The 27,167-nt window shown below is 34.9% G+C and overlaps 1 long non-coding RNA gene across 1 annotated transcript in view; it reads left to right on the top strand.

Moving 5' to 3' along the window:
• The window catches only part of LOC129397642 (uncharacterized), a 714,556-nt gene extending 687,389 nt beyond the window's left edge, over positions 1–27,167 (top strand). The window contains exon 14 of the long non-coding RNA XR_010112052.1: positions 1–27,167. This exon is cut by the window's left edge and continues 3,794 nt beyond it. This is a non-coding gene — a long non-coding RNA (uncharacterized LOC129397642).

The following is a 27,167-nucleotide window of genomic DNA, read 5'->3' as shown; positions in this document are numbered from 1 at the left end:
CTAGCTAATTAGGAATTTAGCCTGCATTTAAACCAGCAGATTCTTAGTTCTGACTACCTTGATAGAGTACATGATATTAAAAACTGGCTTAAGGACAACTAATTGTAGTCACAATCATTATTATAATTATATATTAGGTGTACATAATGCCATATTTGTTTCTAACAGTTTCTCCATTTATAGGCAATCTTTTTTTTTTTAATCTAACCTCCAGCTAGGACTTACGCCCAGAGAGAAAACTTATCTCTCCTTTTCTTAAAGTTATCCTCAGAAGATAAATCTTACAAATATCATTATAGTACTGCATTGATGGTATAATATAAACTTAAAATCTACCTGTGCTTTTCACTTCCTTATTTGTGATCTTCTGGGGAAACAACAGATATCCAACTCTGTCTACATAATGAGTCTTTCAAATAGGTATATTTGAAATAGCTTATTTCTACTAAACTATGTGATGTGCACATAATGCACAGAAAGATAATCTCAAACTGCTCAAACTTAACAACAAATAAGCATCAGTTGTGTGTTTTGAGTGCAAATAAGTTTTGAGGTTTCTATATGAAGCAGTAGACTATTGATAGTTGCGTAAGTTTTGAATCTAAGAAACAGCACCCTGGAGGCACAAATTCTCCTGTTTTCCTTCACACATCACATCATTTCTTTATACAGTTGCCCATGGCTCTGCACCATTAGTTTTCTCAAAAATTCCTGTTGTCAAAAGCAAAATCAAGATGACCCTTTTTCCCCAAACTCTCTTGTAACACCTCTATAGAGGCAGAATCTCATTCCACTTAATATATATATATATATTTTACACACATGATATACTGTCTTTGCAGGCATCAACTTTTAATTTAATTTTCTTATGCCTATCTCTACAGAGAAATGTAAGCTCCTCAAGAGCAAGGGTGCTTGTCCTAGCCAGCAAGACACTGCCTAGTACATAGTAAGTTTATAATAATTCTTGTTAATATAATTTTTAAGTCATTTTACCATTTGCCTTCTGTTTCCCTCTCTTACCATTTTTTTTTTTTTTTGGTCTGTGAGAATTGGTTTTCTAGTTCTCTCTCTGTTTTCAAAAAATTTTTTCACATATAGCTCCTTAGTGGTTTTACAAACACTGTTCTGCATTGTTTCAGTTATTATGTCACTTTGAGAACCATTCTTCTTCACTTCTCTTCCTAAGGAAGGCCATACATACGAATAATATCAATACCTCAACATTTCCAACAATGCTTTGTGTTTAAGATACAATTGGAATTTTAAAATTATTTTACTTTTGGTAGGTGAGAAAACTAAGGCATAAAGCGATTGAGACTAACCACATATAACTAAGGCAGGTATAAAACTAGAAATTTCTTTTTTGGTTTGAATTATTTAGTTCAGGTCAGTTTGAACACATCACCTTGAATTTGTATTAGTATTCTGTATTTCTTTTTAAAAAGTTAAAATGATACTTTATCTATTTTTTCTGAGACAGGATCTAGCTTTGTCACCCAGGCTGGAGTGCAGTGGCATGATCATGGCTCACTGCAGCTTTGAACTCCTTGGTTCAAGCAATCCCCCTGCCTCAGCCTCCCAAGTAGCTGGGACTACAGGTGCGCGCTGCAACACCCATCTAAATTTTTAAAAAATATTTTGTAGAGACAGGGTCTCACTATGTTGCCCAGACTGATCTCGATTTCCTGAGCTGAAGTAATCCTCCTGACTTAGCCTCTCAAAGTGCTGAGATTACAGTCATGAGCCGCCATACCTGGTCCACTTTGGTTATTCAGTGAAGTGTTTCCAAACTGTGCAATATCCCATTGTGTTAACATATTTGTTTGTTAAGCTTCATAATTCTTTGATGGACCATTGTGACCATGAGCAGGTAAGTGCCCTATACTTTCACAACAGTATTCCACAGAATACAATCAGCATGTGTTTAACTCGAATCACAAAACATTTCTTATCTTCATCCACTGGTGCTTTAACCTTTTCTACTACCCTCTTCCTTACTGGATTCTTTAGTGATTTCCTTTTGAAAAAATATTTTTCTCTCTGGTAGAATAGAAATGTTGTAGTAAGTCCAGATTTTTACTAACCTTCCCAACTCACACCACCCTTGGAACAGCACCCTATTTGTTACCATAAACTACCTCTCCTGACAGAGGAGTAAGCATTACAACTTTAGCAAAGGTGCATTGCTTTGCTTTGTTTTCTTTGTATACAGATCTTGTGATACTTACACACATACACACAGACAAACACACACACACAAACACACACACATACCGAGAGAGATGATAGATGGATGATAGATACATAGATAGATATGAGAGATATGTGTGTGTAAACATAAATGTAGATACAGATATAAAGCTGCATTTAATATTTTAGTGTAATACTGATTCTACTTAAGACCCTTGCTGTAAGGATCCACTTATTTTACAAATATGTTTTATTGTCTTCTATGTATTCAGCCCTGTGATATACACTGAGAATATAATGATATAATTGCTTTATTCTCTATTGTACAAAGGTGGAAGAAATATACATCAGATAACCAAGAAATAAACATACATTTGGACAGTATAAAAATGTGCTAAGAGAAATTAGGGTTTTATGAGAGAGAATTAGAGGGGAACTACATTAGATTGAGAGGCTTCTTTGAAGAAGTAGCATTTACCTGACTCCCGAGGGCTATAACTCAGTTGAATAGTAAGTAGATAGAAGAAATGTTTCAAGCAGTGGATACAACCTGTTGAAGTCCCCGAAATGGGGAAGAACTTGGCATGTTACAGGGGCAGTAAGAAGGATTCTGGGTCTGAAATGTGGTGTTGGAGTGGCAGAAGTGGTGATTGTTGGGTTGGCAGGAGATGATGCTTAAGAGGTGGAGAGGCTATAGGAATTTGTAGGCTGCAGTTAGGATTTGAGATTTTCATTCAAAATTTAACAAAAAGTCATTGAAGAGTTTAGAGTAGTAAAACATCATGATTTACGTTTTGGGAAAATATCAGTAAAATGAAATGATCAATTACATAAAGTGAATGATAGATGTAAAACAAAATAACTGTTTTTATAGAGGAATGGATAGGAGACATGTGGACTTACTTCAAATTTATTTGTTGGTGAAAAAAACCCTTTGATTTTGATTTTAGATATCACTTCTGCTTCCCTTCAATTTGAGAGAGATATTTAATTAGCTAAAGTCAAAAGAAATCAATAATAATAACATCCATATGGAGAACAGAAGGAAAACTATTCATATGTGTATGCATCATCCCAATCTGAGAAAAAAAATTATAGTGATCCTTTGCAGAAAGGAATTTGGTAAGATATTTTTGCTGTTGCAATATTCATCTTGTCTCTAGTTTCATCTGGAAATAAAAATTGTAACCAGATATTGCAAACTCCCTGATAACACACACATTTAAAATTAAAATTGTTCGTCTCCTACAGATGCAAATATCCTTAGACTTGTGACACTTTAAAAAGTAAATATAATTTCATTATTTTATTAATAGATGATTTAAAAACATGAGGAGGTTATTTTGATGATATAAGTTATCTTCACTGGTTATTTCTAACAAATATGTTTAAGTCACAGAAGGTTTATAATTTTCTATTCCATTCCAATGCTTTATCATCTTTGTTTTCATTGCCAACTTTTTTTTAGAAAGCCTAAATTCACTATTTAACATCATTAAAACATTTCTTACCTATTATTACCCATAAAATTATCATCAAAAATCACTAATGATGTCCTGTTAAATACAACAGCTTTTTCTGTTTGTAAACCACTTTATACAATACCAGATAGCACCTTTATTCTTTAAACTTTCTCATTTGCTATATACTCAATTTTCTACCTTCTTTCAATCAGTTTTTTTTCTCATGAATTTATTAAATTTCATCAAAGTGGCTTTCTCACTGAGCACTTCTGTGGTGGCAGTCCCATCCATTCTATAGTTGTAAATTTCCTCTAATTTTGGTGGTTTCTGTACTTACATCTATAAATAGACTTGACAGCCTTCTTCCCACTCATCAAAATGTATACAAATCAGAATTCAATATTTCCCCCAAATTATTATCTCAGCTGAAGACAATACCTTCCGCCCAGTATCATAGACTCCTTCATTTTCAAGCCTGATTTTAAATTTAGCTGCTATAACCCAATAATTTTTTATGAAATCTGTCAGCTTTATTTCCTCCACTGATGCCACCTAAATGGATTCTCTAATTGATCACATTGCCCACAATTTCTCTCCTTTTGATTCCATCCTTCATATACCTCTTATATTTTTATCAAGTATTGGTGACTTGAAAGCACCTGCTTCATAAAAAAATTGCTTATAAAAATATATCCCAAATCCTTTGTATGAACTTCAAATAAGTTGTGGCTTAAATATAACCTATCTTCCCAAGTTTACCTATCAATATACTTTACACACAGCATGTTCTTCATCCCTAAGTGTACTTGGCATTTTTAGAATACACAATACATTTCTCTTGTTCCTTAAAAGCAGAGACCAAGATTCTCATAAAAGTGATTTATTGAAGGAATTTTCTCAGAAGTAGGAGAATGAGAGAATAATAAAAATGTGTTGCTTAGTATTCGTCTTTATAGAGCATATTGCCTTTCTAATCAGCATTAGGTATTTATTTTCTTCTATCTTCTTTTATAATGAGTTATTTATATGTGGTAACATCCTTGGGCATAAAGACAGATATTTTTATTCATTATTTTTATATTCACTACACTACAGCATCTAGCAAAAAGCTCTAAAACATAGTCAGAATTTTAAAAATATTTATTGAATTGGATTGTCAGTAAAACTGAGTAGTTTATAGGAAATCTTGAGAGTAGTAATCTTTTTCTGGAAAACAGGCTATTATGTATTTTATATTTCAATGTCCCATTTATGATTATGGATTTAAGCCCTTCTTTTGTATTTCATGTCAGACCTTTCAAAAATCATCATTAGTTTTTGTCACTGAAATGCTACTTGGTATTGTTCCAAGAGTAATTATATTAGCCATTTTTTAGTTTCTATAGCAAAACTGAAAGCTATTGCACATAAAACTCATAGAACTAAAGAGAGTCTTGTGAGGTCATCTTCATCCAAGTTCTAAATGAAACTACACTGGTCTCAAATTATTCACAAAAGTAGCTGTCCACTTGTTGCATTTATTTTTTTTAAGGAACATACCAGCCCTCCAACATTTCTTAGGCTTTATTAGCTTTCTTTCTATACATCAAAAAGATACTGTGCCTTTTTTTCCTGTTTTCTCGGCCTCTTTGATACAGCCTAGGTTCCCTCTGAACTGCCTTTATGATTAAAAGCAAATATCTTCTTACATATATCTTTCTCAACTGTCAGTCTTTTTTTAGTTCGACATTTATTAACTTTCCTTTTTCCGTGATTGTAAGAAAGCAACTTACAGTGAATTATTTACCTTGTTTTACTGAACTTTTTATTTTGAGACTATAGATTCCCATGAAGTTGTAAGAAATAATATTTTTATCCAGTTTTCCTCAATTATAATAGCTTGAAAACTAGAGCACAATATCACAGACTATTGACATTGACACAGTCAAGATAGAGAAATGTTTCATTACCATCAGACTCCTTCATGTTGCCCTTTAATATAGTCACAGCCATTATCCTCCTGCCTCATCCCTTACTTAACTATGTGCAACCTCTAATGAGAAAACTGTATACATGAAATCATATAACATAAAATCCTCAGACTGGCTTTTTTCACTCAGCATAATTCGCTTATTTATCCAGATTCTCGAAGACATTAATAATGTGCACCCTTTTATTACTGAATAGTATTTCATGGTATGGATATGCCACAGCTTAACTATTCCTCCAATGAAGGATACCTAGCTTGTTACCAGATTTGGGTTATTACAAATAGAGTTGCTGTAAACATCTGAGCTCCCAGGTTTTTGCATGACAATGAATCATTTAGGGGGAATGAAAGCCTAGCAGTGCAGTTACTAGGTCCCAGTGTTTAGTTTTCTTAAGAAACTGCCAAACTGTTTTCCAGAATGGCTGTGCCATATTTCATAGCCACCAGCAATGTATAAGCACTCAGAGTTATCTACATCTTTGCCAGTATTTGATGTGATCACTACTTGTTATTTAAGCCATTCTAATGGGTGTGTTTTGTACTTTATTATTGTTTTAATTTGCATTTTCCTAATGGCCAATGATGTTGAATATGTTTTCATATGTTTATTTGCATCAGTATATTCTCTTCATTGAAATGTCTCTTCATGTCTTTTGTAATCATATTGTCTTCCTATTGTTGAGTTTTTTGTTTTGTTGTTGTTGTTTGAGATGGAGTTTTACTCTTGCTGCCCAGGCTGGAGTGCAATGGTGCAATCTCGGCTCATCTCAACCTCCGCTTCCCTGGTTCAAGTGATTCTCCTGCCTCAGCCTCCTGAGAAGCTGGGATTACAGGCATGCACCACCATACCCGGCTAATTTTGTTCTTTTAGTAGAGACGGGGTTTCTCCACGTTGGTCAGTCTGGTCTCAAACTTCCGACCTCAGGTGATCCACCCTCCTCGACCTCCCAAACTGCTGGGATTATAGGCGTGAGCCACTGCGCCCACCCCTTACTGCTGAGTTTTGAGAGCATTTCAAATATTCTTCGTATTACTCATTTGTCAAATATAATATTTGCAAATATTTTCTCATACTTCATAGTTTGCCTTTTCATTTCCTTAATACAGTTTTTACATAGAAAATTTTTTAATTTTGATGAAGTCTAATTTGCCAATTTTTTTTTTATGAATCACGCTTTTGTGTAAAGTCTAATAACCTATGTGTAGCCCTAAATCTTGAGGATTTTCTCTGATTTTCTAAAGTTTATAGTTTTACATTTTACACCGACTCCATAGTTCATTTGAGTTAACTTTGTGTAAGGTGAAAGAGTTAGTTCAGCCAGTGTTCTTTTGTTCTTTTTCTTTTTCTTTCTTTTTTTTTTTTTTTGACGGAGTCTCGCTCTGTCGCCCAGGCTGGAGTGCAGTGGCGAGATCTCCGCTCACTGCAAGCTCCGCCTCCCGGGTTCACGCCATTCTCCTGCCCCAGCTTCCCGAATAGCTGGAACTACAGGCGCCCGCCACCACGCCCGGCTAATTTTTTTTTGTATTTTTAGTGGAGACGGGGTTTCACCGTATTAGCTAGGATGGTCTTGATCTCCTGACTTCGTGATCCACCCGTCTCCCTTCCTTCCTTCCTTCCTTCCTTCCTTCCTTCCTTCCTTTCCTTCCTTCCTTCCTTTCCTTCCTTCCTTCCTTCCTTTCCTTCCTTCCTTCCTTTCCTTCCTTCCTTTCCTTCCTTCCTTCCTTCCTTTCCTTCCTTCCTTCCTTTCCTTCCTTCCTTCCTTTCCTTCCTTCCTTCCTTCCTTTCCTTCCTTCCTTCCTTCCTTTCCTTCCTTCCTTCCTTTCCTTCCTTCCTTCCTTCCTTCCTTCCTTCCTTCCTTTCCTTCCTTCCTTCCTTTCCTTCCTTCCTTTCCTTCCTTCCTTCCTTCCTTCCTTCCTTTCCTTCCTTCCTTCCTTCCTTTCCTTCCTTCCTTCCTTCCTTCCTTCTTTCTTTCTTTCTTTCTTTCTTTCTTTCTTTCTTTCTTTCTTCTTTCTTTCTTTCTTTCTTTCTTTCTTTCTTTCTTCCTTTCTCTCTCTTTCTTTTTCTTCCTTTCTCTCTCTCTTTCTTTCTTTCTCTTTCTCTTTCTTTCTTTCTCTCTTTTCTTCCTTCCTGCCTTCCTTTCCTTCCTCCCTCCCTCCTATCTTTCTTCCTTCCTTTCTTTCCTTCCTTTCTACCCTTCCTTTCTACCCTTCCTTTCTACTTTCCCTCCATGTAAATTTTAATATAACCTTAGTTATTCTAGAGAAAATCTTGTTGGGATTTTTTATAGGAATTGTATTAATCCTATACTTCAATTTGTGGAGAATTCATATCTTGATTATGTTGACTCTTCCAATCCAAGAACATGGTATGTCTTTCCATTTCTTAGTTCTTTCTGAATTTTTTCTTTGGCATCATATAGCTTTCAGCATTCAACTTCTGTATATATTTTGTTAAATTTACACCTAAATATTTCCTATTTTGTGCAATTGTAAATGGTATTATCTTTCTAATTTTTGTTTCCACATGTTTGCTGTTAGGATTTTTGCATGTTTACCTTCTATCCTGAATCTTTGCTAAACTCGTGTATAAGGTTAGGGAAGTTTGCAGGGGTTTTTTTTGTACATTCATTTGATTTTTTTTTTTTTTTGGAGTCAACCATGTCATCTGCAAATAGATTCAGTTTTATTTATTTCTTTCCTTTCAACATACCTAATGTTTCTTTTTCTTGATTTATTAGTTAAAGCTTCCACAATTGTGTTGAAAGTGTTATGAGCATGGTAATTTTTGTCTTGTTCCCTTTCTTACAGGGAAAACATTCAGTCTTTCACTATTAAATGTAATATAAGTTGTGGATTTTTGGGAGGTGTTCTTTATCTAATTAAGGAAGTTCCTCTCTATTCCTATTTTTCCGAACATTTTCATTTTAATTTTTATTATTATTTTTTGAGCAATTCTTGCTCTGTCGCCCAGGCTGGAGTGCAGTGGCTCTATCTCGGCTCACTGCAAGCTCTGCCTCCCGGATTCACAGCATTCTCCTGCCTCAGCCTCCCGAGTAGCTGGGACTACAGGTGCCCACCACCACGCCTGGCTAATTTTTGGTATGTTTAGTAGAGACGGGGTTTCACCATGTTAGCCAAGATGGTCTCGATCTCCTGACCTCATGATCCACCTGCCTCGGCCTCCCAAAAAGTGCTGGGATCACAGGCATGAGCCACTGTGCCCAGCCCCGAACATTTTCATAATAAAGTAGTATTTTATTTTATCAATTACTTTTTCTGCATCAATGAAAAAGAGCCAGAGAAGTCAGAAAATTCTGAGACTATCAAATAGATATTTATTAATTGGGGTCAGCAATTTTTCTTCTGGAAAATGTCAGAGAGTAAATATTTTAAGTGTTGTATATCACATATTCTCTCTTTTTTATATACTTTGGTTTTTATTTTAGAACTCTTTAAAAGTTTAAGAACCATTGCTAATTAACATCTTTACAAAAATAATCCTCAGGCCACATTTGTGCCACGGGCATTAGCATAGTCCCAACCACTATTTTGGGATAATTCCTCATGTTGGTTCATTTCCTCCTGTGAGATGTAATTTTTTAATGTGAACTTTTATTTAAGAAGAACTGCTTTTTATATGGCCTCTTATTTGATCTGGATTATGAAAAAAATGCCTTAATTACATGTGGACCTATTTGTGTTAATTTCCTATTCTTTAGTAATCTATATCAACAGGGAGTGTAAACATGAATGTCACAACATGGTGTGAGGGTGCCCAGTATTTTTTATTTCAATTTTTGTTTTTGTTGCCTATGTTATATGCTAGAGAGAAATTATCTTTGCTGTTTTTCTATGTTTCTTAAATATATATTATATATAAATTAGACTTTATCAAATCCAGGTTTTATTCAGAGGCTCAGGTTCAGTCCTTTTACTTTTTCAAGCTGTGATGGCAAACCTTTTATCTTTGAGTATTTAACTGTAATTTCTAAGCCTCAAAGCCATGTGCCTTTTTCAAAACTGCAGAACACCAAAGCAGCTTGGGCTTTTCTTATTACTTATTTTCTTTTCTTAATCTCTGCATTTGATTTCTCTGTTCATTCCTGGCACCTAGGTGTTTCATTCTTTCTTTGAATGGAAGTAATTAGCATCTATATTGCTTTATTTTCTTACGTAATCCTAACAACAACCCAAGTCTCAGAGTCTAGATACTCAAAAGATATTCTTTAAGTGGAGGGTGAATTTGTGTGCTTTATATTGTTCTCTGGACCTTTCCTCTGATCTCCACTTTTCTCTAGACTTGTGTCTTAGGCTCCTAGGAGTCAACACCATAATATGTATAAGAAAAAAAATGCTACTTCAGGTAATTATGTGAAAGCCATGGAGAAAGTATGGGAATTATGCTTTGCTACCTAAAGAAACTAACTTTAATACAGTAGAAGATGAAAAAGACTCTCACCAATTTGATGTACAACACAGTTTAGATGGATGCATTGAGAGAACTAGAGAACAGAATATTGCTCTCCCTTGTAATCGTCTAATGAAATTCAGCAGAGACACAAACATTTGAAAATATTATAAATAATAATAATTTTATCTTCACCACTCATGGTAGCAGCCAGAGCTTCTTTGGGTTCTGGTGGTGTTTTGCTTTGAGGGTGGGCCTATCTGGATCTTTCCCTTTAATATAGCTAGATTTAAAAGATTTTCACCAAACATTTAGGAGATATAGAAAGCCAAAAACACATAAAATATCTGTATCTGCCATTTTCTTTAAAAACATTATATCTATTTATTCTTCTTGACCCAAGGAGAAAATGATTTTCAGTGAGTTTATGAGAAAGTTATAGAATTGCAGAGATAGAATTTGAACTCATGTTTTTTTCTGACAATAGATCGTGGCTTCTTTCCACTATGTTCTGCTGCTTCCTCAAAATATTAAAAGGTTTTTAATAAGCATGAGATACAAGATTGAACTTTGTGTTCAGATCACTTATCTAACTAGGGCTTAATGAAATCTCTCATAAAGGGCCAAAATCATTGCTGTAGCCTCAATTATTGTATCTACGCCGAGGTAGAAAGTTGAAAAAAATCTTAAGTGACAGAAGACATTATTGAACAATGATTACACTTAAATTTATTAAACTTATGTTTTGTGCTCTATCTGAATAACTGTAGAAGATAATATTATTTGAAAACTAAATAAAACTCTATTATTAAATTTATTTTAATATTTAGTTTGGGGCATCACTTTTTCAGATCAAATTGGAATTTGATGTTTAATTAAGAACACATTTCCACATCCCGGGTTTATGCCTAAATAATAAAATTGTTATTTAATGCCTCAATTGAGATTGTCTTTTTTTTGTTTTGTTTTGTTTTTTTTGAGACGGAGTCTCGCTCTGTCGCCTAGGCTGGAGTGCAGTGACGCAATCTTGGCTCACTGCAAGCTCCGCCTCCTGGGTTCACGCCATTCTGCTGCCTCAGCCTCCCGAGTAGCTGGGGCTACAGGCGCTCGCCACCACGCCCGGCTAATTTTTTTTGTATTTTTAGTAGAGACGGGGTTTCACCATGAGATTGTCTTTTTAATGTTAAGTTTAATGCCACTCAAAAGTCTGACTCTTTAAAAATAAAATTTAACTAGCAAGGAAACTCAAAATTGATCACTCTAATTTAGAAGACCCTAGGTGAAACTTTAAAAAACATAAATGATCTGCTGAAAAAAACAAAAGAGATTGAAGAAACTGAAAGTATGTGTGAAGCAGGTTTCTCAGGGAGAAGATATGTATGGTAGAGGTGATTATATTCATCTTGAGAAAAGCTAGTGGCTGATTAGTAGATCATGATAGTCAGTATATATCTAAGATTTCCAGTAAGTATTTAATAAGATTTTACAAGAAGATCTGATGGTTTTTTGGCCAAATTCTACTAACAATGAATAGGTGGCATGCTAAAGCCAGCTTATACTGATTAATGAGAGCCAGTAAATAAATATTCAGGAAATTTGCGGTATGGTAACTAACAAGCAGGTAGCTTGAAATCAACCTCAGTAGCAGTATTTACGCCATGGAGACCAACAGATGAGGCAAATCAGTCTTGTCTTTTCCTCATGGCATGCCAATTTACCAGCACACCAATGGCTCTTTCAGAAATTGTACAAATCGCTGAGTTCTCCAGGCATAAGTCTGAGAAAATAGGTCATATAATCTTGATATATCTAGTTGGATCTGAAATTAGAAGTGTTTGTAGACAATGGACAATAATAGGAAGAAGCTGAGGAAATAGATATAGCACAAATTAAGATTTAGTCATTATCTTATTGTTGATTCACATGCAACATTTACATCATGCTGTATTCATTGTATGTATGGCTTGGATAAACACATGGAAACTTATGGTATCAAATATGTGGATCCAGGGAAGCTAGAATAGACAAAACACTGAATATAGGAAATATAATTTTAAAATTAAAAGACTCTTTCCTACAAAAGTGAATACATTTCTGACACCATATAATTATTGTAACCATATGTATATTTAATATTTTTCTAAGTAAGTACTGCCTTCATCTTACTTTAGAAGTGATGAAAAATCCCCCTTGTTTCCTGATCAGTCATTCTGATAATAGATGTAATTTCAGACAGAAATATCTTTCCTGTCTTTTTAACATGAAGCAAAATACAATCAACTATATTATTCTTTTTAGACAATAATTTTTTTTCTTTGAACTGACTAACAGCTGTTATAAAGACAGAAAAAGAGTGTCAGCACTAATTATACTTTAAATTATCAAACTCTGGACTCTTAAAAAGTTGGTAATAATTAAAACATCAAAAAATAGATCCCTAATGAATATTTGTGGTATAAATAAATTCATGACTATAATATTAACTATTAAATTATAAATTATATTATTACATTGAAAGAATCAATCTGATTCACTCAGGAACTAAAATGTCTTCATGAGATGGTACATTGGTGAAAGCAGGGCAAAACTGATAATAGACAAGGAATTCTTTTGATATATACACATATACATATAGTCATCTTTTTATTTTATGTATATGCTTTTGCTTTGCATATATAATATGTATAAATAATATGTATATTATTTTTCTAAATATATTTATAATTATCAATGTACCCAATGAAGTGAATGTGCCCCCATAACATTTAACAGTCACATCAGCAGGAAAGGGAAAACGACTGTGAAAATGTAAACAATTCCTTGCTTCAGCTACTTGTTAACTATGGCTGCAGCTGTCTGAGTCAGCTGTCCAGTGGTAGCCTGATTCCCAGCGTGCATCTGGAAGCAGTGGAAGAATGCCAATAAAGAATAAGAAAGGACCAAATATGCTAGTGGAAACCAACTAACCATGCTAAGGCTTCCACCTCCGTATGTGTGGAGGGAAAGCCCTAATTCTGCCTCCTGGGAATGCCAGTGTCTCCTTCTTAGTCAGTTAATTTTACAACCTTTCCTTGTTGCTTCCAGTCATCCTGTCTTCTTAAGTCTTGCTGTGTTTCCAAAACTTATTTTTTTTCATAATTCATTATATTGCTTTCCCACTATAGCTCTCCTCACCACTTAGAATTTCTTTTGTTTCTAGTCCTGTTTCTTTAGTTGCTAATATCTGAAAATATTATGAGTGAGTATTTATTGTGTTATTTAACATTCTTGAATCTTCAGAGTGGCCAACACTTTTATTGACTCTTCACAGTAACCTATTAAAAATGCACCTTGTAGTTGATGCTCAAATCTGGCCAAGATGGAGAAAAAGCAATCAGATTTACCTTCTGGGGCCTTAAAAGATTAGAAAACTAGGTGAATTACAAGAAAACAGCTCACAAGTCACATGACATGAGGGAACAAAAACCAGTTATTCCTGAAAAATGGGAAACAACTGAAGTGAACTCCAGTTTACTGACTGCAGAAAGTTTCCAGGACATAGTGCAGACAGTGGCAACTCACACAGAGGCCAGCCTCTCAGAGTTGAGGAGGTGGAACTGGAAGTTTAGGGGGCAAGGTGGCTGGAGTTCACAGAAGAGTGCGAGAGGGAAGAGAACTGCAGGAAGAACAGACTCCAAGTATCTGCAGAGGAACTCTGCGGCTGGGCTGTCTGAGCCAGCTGTCCAGGGGTAGCCTATTCCCAGCATGCATCTGTAGATGGTGTTCATTTGAGTACTGATAAGCACACATGTGTGAAGAAACTCCTCAACGCCAGAAAGAACCACCCACATATATTAGAGAAAATAGTGCCTAGAGATCACAACAGGCCAAGAATAGTGGCTCTTCTCCATAGCAGGAGCAGAGTTACTCGTAATTCACGTCACCAGTCAGAGTACTAAGAAGGGTCTTGCTTCAGGAATGTGGAAAAAATTAACTCTAAATAGCACCTGGTCTTCCCTAAGGAAGCCTAAAACCAAGACCCAAAACAATTAAACTTATTGCAAGTCACTCAATTGTCACAGAACAAAGCTCAGTATTATTTTACAAAACATAAATACTCAGCATTCATTAAGGTAAAATTCACAATGCCTCAAACTTGTTAAAAAATTACTAGGCGTGACAACAAAGAAGCAAAAAATATATATAATCCATAATCAAAAAGATCGATCAATTAAAAGTAAACCAGAAATAATGCAAAACATTTAATTAATAAGCAAGAACATTTAAAAATATTTTAACTCTATTTCATGCACTTAAAAAGCTGCCAGGAAGAGTAAACATGTTAAGAAGTGATATGGCAGAGATTCTTTTAAAGGACCCAAACTGAACCTCTCTAGAAAAAACCTATGAGTCTAAAATGAAAAATTCAGTGGATAGGATTAACTCCAGATTAGATGTTGCAGAAAAAAATATTAGAGAGTTGAAGACATAGCAAAAGACACCCTCTAAATGAAACCGAGGGAGACGAATACCTGAAAAAATAATGGAAAACTTCAAGTGATCAAAATATGCATATGTGGAGTCTCCAAAGTAAGGAGAGGGAAACAACAATAATATATTTTACAATTAATGGCCAAAAATTTTCTGAATATGTTGAAAACTGTAAATTGACAAATCTAAGAAACTCAATGAACCCAACTTCAAAAATCATAAAGTACAGTATACAAGGCATATCAGAGTAAATTGCCTAATATCAATAATAAAAAGGAAAGATGTAAAGCAGTTAGTGAAAGACATACTGCATACAGAGGAACGAAGAAAAAGGTGACAGATTTCTCATCAGAAATAATGCAAGTTACAAGACAAGTTGGAATATTATCTTTAATGCACCAAAATGTTTGTATGTCTGTGTACTTATATATACATTCCCCTAGAATTTTAAGTCATGGAAACATTGTCTTTCTAAACTGAAGGTGAAATGAAGATGTTTCCAAAATACAAAGAAGCAGAAATAATTCATTACTGATAGATCATCACTACAATAAATATTAAAAGAAATATTTTAAATAAAAGTAAAATGATACCAGAGAGAAATCTGGATCTACCCAAAAGAGCAGGGAAATAGTAATTAGAATGATAAATATGAAGGAATTTTCTTATTATTTAAATATCTTTAAGGCATAATTCATTGTGTAAAGCAAATGTAATATCTTTAAAACATAATTCATTGTGTAAAGCAAATGTTGAAATGTAGCATTTATAACATATATAGAACTAAAATGTATGATAATAATAGCACAAAAATCAGAAGATAAAAATAATTATACTGTCATTGGGTTATAATTTTATATATGAAAGAATATCATGTGCATGTAGATTATGATAAGTAAAAAATACATACAATAAACTCTAAAGTGATGCCTACAATAACATAACAAAGAGCTTAACTCCTAGAAGTTAAAAAGAAAGTTAAATAGAATCTTCAAATTCCATTTTATGACTTTTATATTCTATATTCTAAAGAAAATGTATATTTATACTAAAGAATATAAGCAATTGAAAAAAGGAAATAAAGAGTAGATATAACAAATGTAAAGTATATATCAAGATGGTGTATTTGAACTCACCCATATCAATAAACATATTATATGTCTATTTTTACCCCAACTAAAAGACAGAGATTATCAAATTGGATAAATAATTAGGACTCAACTAGATGATGCCTCCACTGAATTCACTCTATAATAATGCAAATAAGCTAAAAATAAAGTATGGAAAAGATGCAGGCTAACAATAATTAAACAAAATTAGAGTGGCTATATTAACATCAGACAAAATAGAGTAAGAAAAATATATTACCAGGTAGCAAAGAGGTCAAGTCATCAAAAGACGCACTGATCATAAATATTTATACACCCAATAACAGAAACCCAAAATACATGAGAAGAAAACTTATAGATCTGCAAGAAGAAATAGAAAATCGACAGTGATAGAGATTTCAACACTGTCATCTCAATAACTGATAAAGCAAATAAACAATTAGTGTAAATATAGGTTTGAACAATACCATCAGCCAGCCTAGCCTAAATGACATTTATAGATCACTCTACTCATTAACTGCAGTATAAATATTATTTTCAACTGCACCCAGAATATTAGGCATGATAGACCAAATTCTGGCCCATAAAACAAATCTCCGGTGTGATCTAAGAGAAAGATGAGATCTAAGAGACAACAATGTCAGAATGTGAAGAAGTAAGTTCTTGGAGATGTGCTGATGACAGGAAAGATGACCGGGCAGAAAAGTGGAGCCCTCCTCATTGACTTGCTCCCCCAGCTCTTTCAAGAGGCTGAGAAAGAGACCCAGACCGAGAAAGAGACCCAGACCGAGAAAGAGAATGTGAAAAAGAGAAGGCCTCATGGAGAGCTGAGAAAGATAGGGAATCTCCTTGTCGTACTAAAAATGAAACTAATGAAGATGGATGGACCATAGTACATTAAGTCTCAAGATAATGGATTTAAACTGGTGTATTAAGTAAGTACAATCACATTCAAGGATTATTATACTCATGCTTCAGTCAATCTAAATTGGATTCTTTAATGTTGTTTCACCATAAAACAAGAAGCATGAACTTGTATTAATCATATATAATAGATTGATCATGCCCCATATCCACAGGAGGTTGGAAAAACCATGCCATCTTCTGGAATTTAAGGGTGTAGCATTATTTCATGGATCATCTGTTGACAAAAAAATAAAAATAAAAAATAAATTTAAAATGTGAACCTTCAGGTATTGAGTAACATTTTATCTTTGTATAGAACTGATCTTTTTTATTTTAAAATATCTGATATTAATTTGGAATGAAGTAAGGTTCTGTCAAAGAGGATGTGGAGAAATAGGAACGCTTTCACACTGTTGATGGGAGTGTAAACTAGTTCACTAGTGTAAACTAGTTTCACAGTGTAAACCACTGTGGAAGACAGTGTGGCGATTCTTCAAGGATCTAGAACTAGAAATACCATTTGACCCAGTGATACCATCACTGGGTATATACCCAAAGGATTATAAATCATGCCACTATAAAGACACATGCACACGTATGTTTATTGTGGCACTATTCACAATAGCAAAGACTTGGAACCAACCTAAATGTCCATCAATGATAGACTGGATTAAGAAAATGTGGCACATATACACCATGGAATACTATGCAGCCATAAAAATGATGAGTTCATATCCTTTGTAGGGACATGGATGAAGCTGGAAACCATCATTCTGAGCAAACTATCACAAGGACAGAAAACCAAACACCGCATGATCTCACTCATAGGTGGGAATTGAAGAATGAGAACATTTGGACACAGGGTGCAGAACATCACACACCTGGGCCTGTAGTGGGGTGGGGGGATGGGAAAGGGACAGCATTAGGAGAAATACCTAATATAAATGACGAGTTAATGGGTGCAGCAAACCAACATGACACATGTATACACATGTAACAAACCTGCACATTGTGCACATGTACCTTAGAACTTAAAGTATAAAAAAAAAGAAAAAAAAAAGAAAAGAAAACATATTTGAAGACCCTTTAAAGCAGTGAATCTGAAACAATTTTCACAGCTTTAAGTGATTGAAATGTACCTCTTTTAGGTATTTTGAAGTATTTACCATAAACTAAATTTAGAACGCTTTTAGATTCACTTAAAATAGACATTACAAACATTGGATACAGTGGAGTTTTTAGATTTTACTTGAGAGAAGGTGAGAATAAAGCACTTTGCAGTTGTTATTCTAATGATAAGAATGCTGCACAAGTGTAAATCCAAACAGTACAGCTTTTAAATTTTAAAGCATTTGGTAAACTATCGCTGAGTTATTTTCTGTTCCCAATAGCAAACTGCTTTTCCATTAATGGAGAATTCACGACTTTCAAACATTTTAAATATGATAATATTTATAAATGTATGGTTTGGAGGAATCATTTAAATTCTCTTTCCTAATTTTCTTTCTCTTCAAGGTAAATTATTTCAACAAGTAATTTATAGTAATGAGTGTGTTGACTTCAATTTTGGAGTGTAGTAGCTATGTTAAAGATGAACAAATCTCAATATATTTAAAAGAGTTCATGTCATATCAAGAATGCATTCAAATCACAAATTCAATTTGAATCAGTAACAAAAACATATCTACACAGCCCTCAAATATTCAGATATTAAATACCATACTTCTACATAACCATGGGTCAATAAGTACTCAAAAGAGAAATTAGAAAGTATTTTGAATTGAATAAAAAAACACTACATTTAAATTTTATGTGAAGTTAAAATGGTACTTAGAAGAAAATGTTTAGCATAAAATAATTAAATTCATCAGAAGAAAGATCTAAAATTAATGACTGATGATTCTAGTTGAAGAAACCGTAAAAAGAAGAGCAAATGAAGCTAAAAGCAGCAGCAGAAAAAATATAACAAAGGTCAGAATGGTAATCAATGAAATAAAAACATAAACATAATGTTGAATATTCATGACACTGAAAGATTTTTTGAGAAAATCGATAAAATTGATGATTTCTGTAAGCATATAGATATGAAATAATAGAGAGGTGACAAACTACCAACCTTCCAACATCAGGACTGATAAAGCTATTGTCCCTATAGTATTTTTATAGCTATTAAAATTATAATAAGGGAATAAGATATTCACCTTCATGCCAATAAATACTACAACTTCAATCAAATGGAAACATTTCATGAAATACATAAACTACCAAAATGTGCTTAAGAAGTAATAAATAATGTAAATAGTCTTATATTTATTGGAATCTTCAGTTACAAATCTCACAAAAAACTCCAGGTGCCAATGGCTTACCCAGATGAATACCTCCTAACTTTGCAGCAAGAATTAATATCAACTATATACCAATTCCTCCCAAAAATTCAGGGGGTTAGAATATTACCCATTACCCAACTTATTCTCTGAGGTCAGCATTATTCTGAATCAAAAATTAAAAAAATTCAAAAAATAAATATTAAAGGCCAATATTCCCTATAAACACAGATACAAAAATTTTAATACAATTCTGACAAAACTAACCCCCAAACGTATTAAAAATTTAATACACCATGACCAAATAGGACTTATTCCTGGAATGTTAGGACAATTTAACATTAAAACCAATCATATTAACAGACACACAGATATTGACACAATCATATTAACACACGTACATTTTTGTCTGTTAATATGATTGGTTTTGAGATACACACACACACACATTTAAATATGCTAGGTGGTGTATTTCAATTACAGCTTTCCAGTTTTTGTTTTTGTTTTCTCTTTCCTCTTTGTGGCAAATGTTTATTGAGGTTCTCTTATGTATCCACCTTAGCTGACTTGGAGGAAGAGCAGAATTCCTGTTATACTGTTGTAAATTGTCCTTAACTACAGCTAGTGACAGGGTGGAACGTCTCATGTATGGTATGGAATCAGAAAAACTTAATAAACAGCCCATTTACCTTGGCATTCTATGCACTTACTGTTTCATGGAATCTCATTTCAATGTCAGCAGCTGTATTCTCTGTTTTACAGACTTCAGAAAAAAAACTGAAGGAAATTTTAGAAACATTGGAGAATACCGTTCTCTTCTATTTTAAGAGGAATGGAAAATGGTCACACGAAAAAAGCTGTTTTGTGCCAGGGAATATTAAGGAATGTTGGATTGGAAAAATATTGTTTTTCCAAATCAGTAACTCAACCTTTTAATAAACAGGATCATTTATATTTAGCAATGGAATGACAGTAAAAGCTGCTTAAAGAGCAAGGACCACATTTTATACCACTTTTTATACCTAACACCAATAAAAAATAAGCACTTAATAAATGCTGTTCTGCTGACTCTAAGCTGGTTTTTCCCACAACACCACACCATCTTCACTGTGGCCGAGAAAATGTATAATTCACATTAATGCAATACTAGTCAGAATATTTTACTGATTGAAGATAAACATTATTGTGCTTTCTCATTCTTGATAACCTTTTAGTTTATAATATGAAACAATTATGATCTAGATCTATGAACACACAGATTACAACATTTATCTAACAAGTGCTAAGTAATAATGTCAACACTGAAGGCTAAGCTTATTTATCAGTTTCTCTGGAGAGATATTAACTATGACCAAGACAATAGACTTCTTCCATCTGAAGTAGAATTAGCTGGTGGAAATTGAATAGAAGGATGTGTAACAACAATTTTAATTGAACATTTACTAAGTGTCAAGCATAGTAGAAGATCTGTGTATTTATTCATCTTATATTTTTTTGACTAGTTACTATTTGTAAGACACTGTCTTTTGTGCCAGAAATACAATGGTGAGTGAGACAGCTCCTTGGTAATCCTATATTCTGGTGGGGGAGGGACAGACAGTTAACAAATAAGTAAGTAAATAAGGTTTTTGCAGTCAGGGTTAACTGTCAGGAAGAAAGTAAAACAGGGTCAGTAAAACAGTATACCTATTTATGCAATATCATCACACAGTAACAATGCACCTTTGAAAATTCTCTAGCCAGCTTTGACCCTCCAGTAGAGAATGACTGGAGTAGCTGTTCTAAATTAGAAGGAGGGGAGGAGGAAAGCCTAAATGATAAGGAAAGGCTGGAGGGAACATTTATGGGAAGCTGTTTTCTTTTCTTTTCTTTTCTTTTTTTTTTTTGAGACGGAGTCTTTCTCTGTCACCCAGGCTGGAGTGCAGTGGCACGATCTCGGCTCACTGCAAGCTCCGCCTCCTAGGTTCACGCCATTCTCCTGCCTCAGACTCCCGAGTAGCATGCAAAGGAATCAGTGTGGGCAGAGGCCCTAAGGTGACCAGAGTTTGGCCCCCTCATGGGAAAGCAGTCAGAGGTCAGTGTGACAGGATCAGAGTGAGTGAGGGGAAAAGCCATACGGGAGGAATCAGACTCCTCCCATAGAGGAGGAAGGAGGGCAAGGAGATGCAGAACCTTGTAGGCCATGAGAGAAAGTTGGGATTTATTCTGAATAAGATGAAATTTACCGGAGGGTTTTAAGCAGAGAATAAGTAGGATATTTTATCTGTTTTTTTTTTCATTTTTCATTTTTATTTTTATTTTTTGAGATGGAGTCTCACTCTGTCTCCCAGGCTGGAGTGTAATGGCCCGATCTCAGCTCACTGCAACCTCTGCCTCCCATGTTCAAGCTATTCTTCCGCCTCAGCTTCCCGAGTAGCTGGGATTACAGGCACCTGCTATCATGCCCGGCTAATTTTTGTATTTTTGTAGAGATGGGGTTTCACTATGTTGGCCAGGCTGATCTTGAACTCCTGACATCAGGTGATCCACCCGCCTCCGCCTCTCAGAGTGCTCAGATTACAGGCGTGAGCCACTGTGCCTGGCCTCTTTATCTGTATTTTTAAGAGATCCTTCTGGCCACTCTGGAGATCTTACATAAAATGCCAAGACTGAGCAAGCAAGAGTGAAAGCAGGGTGACCACTTAAGGGGCTAATTAATTACTTCAGGTGAGAAATGATGCCTGTCGGATTAACACAATAACAGATTTGATGAAGTAGGGTGGGTGCATTTGGAAAATATCTTGAAGGTCAAGCTGATAGTACTTGTTAATTTGTTGGATTTAGGAACTGGAGGATTAGAGGAGAAGAGGAGTCAAGAATAACACCTCAATTTATAGCTTAGTTGTTATTGGTGCTACATAATATTTATTTCTCATCATAAGCTTGCCAGATAGGTGTGAAAATTCTAGTGTCACAGATGATGAAAGTGATGTTTGGCTAGAGAAGGAACTTGCCCCAAATCACACTGCTAGGGAATGGTAGAAGATTTAAGTCCAAAGAACAGTATATTTCTTTTTCTTTTTTTTTTCTTTTTAAGACAGAATCTCACTTTGTTGCCCAGGCTAGAGTGCAATGGCACAATCTCTGCTCACTGCAACTTCCCCCTCCTGGGTTCAAGCGTTTCTCCTGCCTCAGCCTCCCAAGTAGCTGGGATTACAGGCGAGCACCACAACGCTCATCTAATTTTTGTATTTTTTTTTTTACTAGAGGCAGGGTTTCACCATGTTGGTTAGGCTGGTCTCGAACTCCTGACCTCGTGATCTGCCTGCCTCGGCCTCCCGAAGTGCTAGGATTACAGGCGTGAACCCCCATGCCCGGCAAAAACAGTATATTTCTTTATACAATATCATCACACTTAGTAACCTTGCACCTTTAAAAGTTTCCTAGCCAGATTTGACAAGATTATAAAGCAAAAGCCCAAAAGCACAAGCTGAGCTTCAGAGCATCTGGTAGCCACAAATTAGAACTGGAAGGAATATCTAACACCAACTTAATAACAATCCACGAAAAGCACCAATTTATTCTACTCAGCCCTGACTCCACTTGAGAATTTCAGCCCATGGGGACTCACAGCATTCCCTCAGCGTTATTAAAGCCCAATTAAAATATTTGAAGTTAGAATTGTTTCCTCAAAAGAAAAGATCCTAGGTCACTGTATTGTGTACTGTGTTTTGGAATAAAAAACTTGGTATTTTGAGCTGGATGATTTTTTTTTTTTTTTTTTTTGAAACGGAGTCTAGCTCTGTCACTTGGGCTGGAGTGCAATGGTGTGATCTCGGCTCACTGCAACCTCCACCTCTCGGGTTCACACAATTCTAGTGCCTAAGCCTCCCAAGAAACAGGGATTACAGGCACATGCCACCATGCCCAACTAATTTTTGTATTTTTAGTAGAGATGTGGTTTCACCATGTTGGCCAGGCTGGTCTTGAACTCCTGACCTCCGATGATCCACCTGCCTCAGCCTCCCAAAGTGTTGGGATTACAGGCGTGAGCCACTGTTCCCGGCCAGGATGATTTTCTTAATAGCAGATACACTTTTGAAACTATTTTTTTCTACAGGTAGCATGAGTTAAAAAAATTACGTGAATGCTTGACCAAAAAATCAATAACTCTTCCCATTGCTAAGGCTTTTAAACTTACAAGAGTAAGGTCTAATATTGGCCATTACATCAATTCTAAACTATTAATAGTGATTAGCGCTCTTCTATGAGACTTCGTTGAAGTCTAGTCTTTCCAGTGCCAAAAATAAAAACAGGAAGAATGGTAAACAGATGCCATCGCTTGTTGTGCATCTTGACTTGGGAAATCAGTGATTATGTCAGGTTCATAGAGCCTGACCTCCGGCACACCTTTCTTTGTCTTCCCATCATAAGCAAAGGGGAAGGTTGACAATGATGTAACTTCTGAAACAAGTCAAAGAAAGAAACCGCAACTGCAGAAGGGCTGCAAAACCTATTCCAGGAATATCTGATTAAATTGCTAAAAATAAATAAGAGTAAAAAGAGCTATGTTTAAAAACTAATTAATAATTTAAAAAAATCTTTTCTGACTGATGCCTTCCTGCCCACTGAATTTCCAAGTTTTTCAACATCTGCTTCATAAAGAGATTTAATTAATTCAAGTTTAGCTTGGCCGGAAAAAGAGAGTCTCTATTCTTTGGACAATAATTCCCCTAAAACACTAATAATCATTTAGTTAGTAAAACCATAGTCTTCATCATCTATGTCCTGAATTATACAATGTTAACTCAAAGAAAAGGAATGTAGGATACATCATATCCTCTAAAATGTGTGATAGGGGAGAATTTCTTTGGCATAAGTAAAGCTCTATGCTGTTTTAAACAGCTTTGTAAAGAAGTCCTCAGATGCATACTTTAAAAGGAGTTTTCGGGCTGCAGCTAATTTTCCTTTTCATTATCTCTATAAATTTAAGAAAAATGTAGCACAAAGGAACATTATAATGATGTGTGATTTTTTTGTGGTAAATGTTGGGCAGAAAAATCTGTAAATTAACGAAGGAAGCTCTTAGCTATTATTGTAAAACTGTAATTTGGTTTCATGAAATATAAATCATAGACTAAAAAAGAAGCAAGGACATTAAATATGTCAAGAAATGCCAATTAAAGATGTAGACAATGATTTAGGTAAATTTATATTCAGAGAAATATTATTAATAATATCATAAATGTAGAGCCTTCATGCTTAGTAATAAGAAAATAGTTATCTAAATGTAGCATTCCTAAGTCCTTAAAATAAATTTTCACAGACTAATGATACAGTATTCAGAAATGCTCACATTATAAACTGACATGGTACAGCACAAGGCAACATAGGTTGATCAATTATTACCTTAGGCCAAGCACTGTGTTATGTACCCTAATGTATTATATCATGTAATTTCTATTTAAGAAATAGATACTTCATTTTCCTGATGTGGAAATAGGAGAGAGAGTAAACAGATTCCCAACTAACACATAATAGGTTGTAGAGCACCTATTTGATTTGAACCTGATGTGTCTCCTTCCGTATCTCACGGTCTTAACCATGGTTCAACTGCGTTTGCAACAAATTGTTGCAAATACTCAGCTTAATTATCTTTAAAGTGATCGTTTCGCTTTTTGTTGTTGTTGTTGATTGCTATCATGGTAGTATGAAGTGAACAAAGCACTCAGAACCAGTGTCATTCCATACAGAATCTTAGATAAGATACTCATTCTAATTCTGATGGGCTCAGAAATGTGCTGTTCTGGTATCTTAGGGACATAAGATATTAGGTCTTTGCAAAACTCCTGTTTCAGTGACCATGACACTATGTAAGCAATGGCTTCCTGACTTTTTAAATTTTGAGTTCCTACACTGTATCTTTGCACATTTGGTCTTTGTTTTAGGTACTCACTGAGTAATGAAAGCATGATATTCAATGTGCTTTATTTCTACATGATGTCTAGATGGGCATCTAAGGGGATATTAACTTTGCCTCTTTTTCTGTGTGACCAGCTTCAGCATATCCGGTTTCGCTTAGAAGTTACCTGCTTTAAGGAATTCCATAACCTCCATGTTCTCTAATAATACTCTATTAAAAATTAAACTGACTACACCAAATTCTCTTGATTTTGTTCCAACTTCACTGGCTGCTCCTTCTCTGTCTTCTTCACTGATTTCCCCTCATTTCCCCACTTCTAGATACTACAGTCTCCAGGAACCAACACTTAGAACTTTTGGTAGTGTTTTATCCAATCTTGGGGTTTTAAATGCAATCTCCGTGCTGAGGACTCTCTAATTTTATGTCTTAAGATGAGTGTATCCAAGTGCCTGCTTGACTCTCTCACTTGCCAGTCTAAATAGCTATTTCAAATTTCTTTCAAAACAAAATAAACCTAGATTTTCTACCGCATCCAATAAATAAAATCAAGCAATTAAACAAACGAAACGAGCCTTTTCCTGCCCCCCCCCATTTCTAATCTCAGTAAATAGCACCACGGTTTGCCTACTGTCTGTCGGTCTATACTCTCACATGCAATCTATCATTGCATCCTGTAGTATTTCTGCTCAAGGTTTGGGTCACCCACTTCTCACACTACTCCAGGTGTCATCTCTCACCTGGACTTTCAGTATAGCTTCTACCTTCCTCTTTTCTTCATATTCCTCTGTGGTCTAGTTCCTTGATGAAGCAACGTGTTTTATACTGCCAGATTTGCTGGTTTCAATGACCAGCTCAAACATCACCAGCTCTGTGACCACAGAGTTGGATAATTTTTGCATCTAAATTTCTTCATTTGTTAAATAAGAGGAATATAATATACCTTAGAGTTGACAGAGTTGATCTAAGGATGATACGCATTATTCAAGATAAAATTGCTTTGCACAGTGTTTGCACATAGTAACATTCAGTGAAGGTTAGTGATTTTTTCAACCACAGCCAATTTTAATGCATAAATTAGGTCATGTCATTTTCTTATTCCAAATTCCTTATTGGCATTATCACATTTGAATAAAATGTAAAGTCCTTAACATGACCCAAAACTCTAAAAGATCTAGACCTTTGGTACTCCTGACTCTATTTCTGTCTACTGTCTTCCAGTTTACTGTGTTCAAGCCACTGGCTCTTCTGAATTATCTAAGCTATTTCAGCTTCAATGATTTATGTAAATTTCTATTCAGAGAAATATTACTACTATATACTTCCAGGTGCCTCTCATTCCTACTCTCTTCATTCAGATATTCAAAAAACTTCCTCCTTTCATATACGTTTCTGCTCAAATTTTACCCATACTTCAGGGTGATATGTTTGCCCTGACCTCCTTATCAAAAATAATACCCCATCCATCTCTACCTCTTTACTTTGCTTTTTTCACTTCATATTACTCAGAATATCCTGATACGTATTTTTTGACCATTTGTTTATTGTCAGTCCCCTTTAAAAGAGAGTAATCTGCATGAGAATAAAGACTTATTTCCTTAAGACTTGTTTACCTCTCTATCCCCCTTATCTGGAACAATGCCTGGTATTAACAACAGGTATTCAATAAATATTTGGTGAATGAAGGATTACATTACATATAATAATCTTTCTACATGTCTGTCTCCATCAATAGACTTCAGCCTTTTTCCGTTGTTTGATGCATAATGGATACAATAAATATTTATGAGTGATAAATTATTAATGAATGAATGAACATCATGTAATTTGAAAACTATCCCCAGGGTGATGAACTAGGGAAGTTGTGATGCACAGGAAACTCTTTACACCTGGAAAAACAAATATTTAATTTACAGACAACCTAAACTACTTATTTTCTTTTCTGGTTATCATTTCTGATCAATATGTGGCTCCTTTTGATTGATTAAGTACAGGTTAGACACTAGAAAGAAATGGATAATTAATTGCACAATAGTAGTAACTGTCAGTACCTTTGAAACCTAAAACTAGATCCAATTATTTGAAAGCCAATTAACTAATAAGTAGAGCAACTACTGACACAAACGCATAGCCTCCATTCAACATGTGACATTCTCCTTGACTTTCAGCACAGGTATGTCTTTTTCATGGGTTACTATGGCTTAAATCCTACATTCCAATGGCAAAGATCACATTTGAGAGAACAGATGGAGAACATTGGATTGAGGGGAAAGGAGCATCGCAGTACTTAGTGAAAAGCTTAGGAAACGAAGACTAGAAGATCAAAGGAAATGCTCCAAATAGATGGTCAAACCCTTTTCATGTGCTTATGCTTTTCAATATTTCCTATAATAAACATTTTTGGAGAAGATTCAACAGGAGTTTAT

The sequence above is a fragment of the Pan paniscus genome, chromosome 3 (genome assembly GCF_029289425.2).
Source record: "Pan paniscus chromosome 3, NHGRI_mPanPan1-v2.0_pri, whole genome shotgun sequence".
In the NCBI taxonomy this organism is placed as follows: domain Eukaryota; kingdom Metazoa; phylum Chordata; class Mammalia; order Primates; family Hominidae; genus Pan; species Pan paniscus.
Note: the sequence above shows the minus strand (reverse complement) of the source record. Positions and strands in the feature narration are given on the sequence as shown.